The sequence below is a fragment of the Suricata suricatta genome, chromosome 7, assembly GCF_006229205.1.
Source record: "Suricata suricatta isolate VVHF042 chromosome 7, meerkat_22Aug2017_6uvM2_HiC, whole genome shotgun sequence".
NCBI classification, from domain to species: domain Eukaryota; kingdom Metazoa; phylum Chordata; class Mammalia; order Carnivora; family Herpestidae; genus Suricata; species Suricata suricatta.
In genome coordinates, this window is record NC_043706.1 from 892,105 (window position 1) to 896,128 (window position 4,024).

Sequence of the window (4,024 nt, forward strand, 5' to 3'; positions counted from 1 at the left end):
TATTTCAACTTCAAGTACATGGCAATATATGTATTTTCCTGCAGCTTGTGTTTTCAAGCCCTATTACACAGAACAATTATGCATTATATATCACTGTGACTATTATCTCTGGAATGTCCAAAAACCTATTGTCCCTTTGAGGACTTATTTTTCTCACAGAGGTTCCTACCAAATCCTTCACCTGCTGTCCTTCTGGGGGGGTGAATGCTGCCGATTACTGACAATATCTGAGGACTGAGGTGGCAGCAGCACTGAGGGGACGGCCCAGCAGCCCCGCTGCTCAGGGAAGGGTCGACAAGGGACAGGACTCAGAGAGGGGTTGAACTATTCACTTGGCCTTCAATAATAAATGTCTCTTAATTGCTTCTTTCTTCCCTGAAAGAGATAACCCCAGAGATTACAGCGCTGTGTGAACAGAAATGAAATACTGTAAACTTCAACAGCTGACTGAGCATGGGGACAAAACACCTCCTGGGATCTCTCTTCTAAGCATGACAGAGTCCACGGAGACCAAGAGGAAATGAGCTCCTTGCTATTAGTCCCTCTATTCAGCCAGCTCAATAATGAGATCCCAAGGGGTTGCCTTCCAGCTTACGAAGAAGTGGTTACTTTGAATATCTCCCTAACTCCATGTCTAACTTCGAACAACAAACACTGCTGTCTAGCCAGGTCCACGAGATGTCCACATCACTCCAGTAAAAGGATGAGCAAATGCAACAGTCTACAATTTCTCAGAACACAGTGGGACCACCATCAATAAATCAGAAACTGTGCCTTGCTCATTCCTCACTGCCCTCGATCATAACTGCCCTACGGGTAAATAAGATAGTTGATGATTAATTACAAACACTATTTACTTTTCACTTAAAAGACAGTGAAAAGGTAAGAAAAACTCAAGGGCCCAAAACCTTGGAATGCTTTTTTTAAAGTATAGGTGACATCCATATTATATTAGTTTTCAGGTGTACAACCCAGCAGTTCAACAATCACATTGTGAAATACTTGCCACGATAAATGTAGTCACCGTCTGTCACCATATAATGCTACTACAATATTATTGACCATATTCCCTCTACTGTACTTCTAATCTCTGTGACCTATGTATTTATAACTGGAAATTTGTCCCTCTTAATCCTCTTCTCCTATTTCACCCATCCCCTACCTGCCCCTCTGGCAACTACCAGTTTGTTCTCTGTATTTATGTCTCTTTCTGGGTTTCTTTGCTCATTTTGCTTTTTAGATAGAAGTCTTGCCATTCACAGCAGCATGGTTGGACCTAGATAGGATAGAGCTAAATGAGACAAGTCAGACAAAGACAGAGTAGATAAAAAATATATGAGTGTTTAAATGTTTAGGTAATTCCTTATATGATTGATGCAGGTATGTATCTAACTCAATATAAATAAACATTTAAACACTCATATATATTTTTTTATCTACTCTGTCTTTGGAATATAAACCATGCACTTGTTATGGCTGTGTAATGTGTGTGTCTCTGTCTGCGGATGTATCTAAATAGTGTTTGTATCTATGTACATACATAAATCATCTTTATCTATTCACCTATCGATGGACACTTGGGCTCTTTCCATATCTCAGATATTATAAACAATACTACAAGAAACATATGGGCACATATCAGTGTTTTTCTTTTCTCTTTTTCCACTTGTGATGAGCACTGAGTGATGCATAGAATTATTGAATCACTATATTGTACATATGACACTAATGATATGCTGTATCTTTACTATGTAGACTTGATAAAATGAAAGTGTTTTTACTTTCTTTGGGTGACTACCCAGTAGTACAATTGCTGGATCATATGCTATTTCTATTTTTAACTTTTTGAGGAACCTCCAGACTGTTTTCCACAGTGGCGGTACCAGTGTGCATTCCCACCAGGAGTTCATGAGGGTTCCTTCTTCTCCACATCCTCGCCAACACTTATTTCTTGTATGTTTTATTTTAACCATTCTGACAGCTGAAGTTGATATCTTACTGTGGTTTTGATTTGCATTTCCCTGATGAAAATTTGTTCAGTGTTCTTTGAACATTTTTACATGTTTGTTGGCCATCTGTATATATTCTTGGAAAAATATTTATTCAGGTTCTCCTCCATGAAAAAGAATGGATCTTGCCATTTGCAGCATGGATGAACCTAGAAATTATAATGCCGAGTGTAATAATTTAAACACCATATGATAACTCATAGTTAGAATTGAAGAAACAAAACAAATGAACAAAGGGGAACAAAGGTAAAAAACACTTTTAACTACAGAGAAGAAACGCGTAGTTTGCATATAGAAGGTGGGAGAAGGGATGGATAAAATAGGTAAAGGAAATTAAGAATACGCTTCTCTTGAAAAGCACTAGTAAATGTATAGAACTGTTGAATTATTATATTGTACACCTGAAAGTAATAGAACAATGTATGTTAATTATGCTTTAATTTAAAAAAAAACAAAAAAAAAATAAAACCATGAATTTGAAGCAGAAAAAATTAGAGTTTTCAACAGACAGTATCTTGTGTATGTGAGAAAACATTTGAATAGTGACAAGATTGCATCTTAAATAATGTACTCACAGCGAGTAAGCGAATAGAAACTCATCAAATTCTTATTTGGTTCCAGCATCCCAAAAGCTTTAGTGTCTGATCATTAAAAAACAGTTCAGTTATTTTTGTGTAAATGTTGTTGTAAAAAGGGCACTACTATAACCTGATAATTTTTTTATGTTGTGAGAAATCAGGTAGGTGCTGTGTTGAGTACTGTCGTGGTTTTAGCATGAGATATGAAACCTGAGTTACTAGAGAGCAAAAATGTTAGGGAATCAGTGGGTCGAGTGTCAAAGACAAAATCTCAGGCTCCATTAACCACGTTAGCAATTATTTACATTAAGTATAATGTTTGGGGAGATTGAGATTTAAAAATAGTATTTACCTTGTAGAGTCCAAGTCATTTTGGTAGTTCATGTGTGTGTAGGAATTTGTCCATTTTTTTTCTAGATTGTTTGCTTGTATTTCTGAGGGATCAGTTGTAATAGATCCATTTTCATTCATGATTTTGTCTATTTGCTTGTTCTCTCTTTTCTTTCTGAGGAGGATGGCTAGAGGTTTATCAATTTTGTTTAATTTTTCAAAAAACAAACTCTTGGTTTTATTGATCTGTTCAACTATTTTTTTATTCTATATTATCTATTTCAGCCCTGATCTTTATTATTTCTTTTCTTCTGCTGGGCTTGGGGAGCGCTTGCTGCTCTCCTTCTAGTTTTCTTAGGTGCTCTGTTAGATTTTGAATTTGTGCTTTTTTATAGTTTGTTGAAATAGACTTGGATTGCAATATACTTTCATCATAGGACTGCCTTTGCTGCATCCCACAGGGTCTGGATTGTTGTATTTTTGTTTTCATTTGTTTCCATATATTTTTAAATTTCTTCTCTAATTACCTGATTGGCCAAATTATTCCTCAGTAGGGTGGTTTTCAATCTCCACAATTTTGGAGGTTTTCTGGACTTTTTCCTTTGGCTGATTTCAAGTTTCAGGGCGTTGTGATCTGGAAGTGTGCATGGTATGATCTCAATTCGTTTGTGTTTATGGAGGGCTGTTTTATGACCCAGTATGTGGTCAATATTGGAAAATGTGTCATGTGGCCTCACGAAGAAAGTGAATACCCTAGCTCAGGATGCAGAGTTCTAAATATACCTATTTATTCCATCTGTTCCAGTGTGCCATTCAGGTCCATTGTTTGTTTAGTGATTTTTCTGATTGACCTATCCATTGTTGTAAGTGGCATATTAAAATCCCCTGCAATTAGCACATTCTTATCAATAAGACTGTTCCTGTTTGTGATTAGTTGTTTTATGTATTTGGTTGCTCCCGAAATCGGTGCATAGATGTTTACGATTGTTAGCTCTTCCTGATAGAGAGACCCTTTAATTATTATATAATGTCCTTTTTCATTTTTTGTTACTGCCTTTACTTTCAAGTCCAGTTTTCCCGATATAAGTATGGATACTCCAGCTTTCT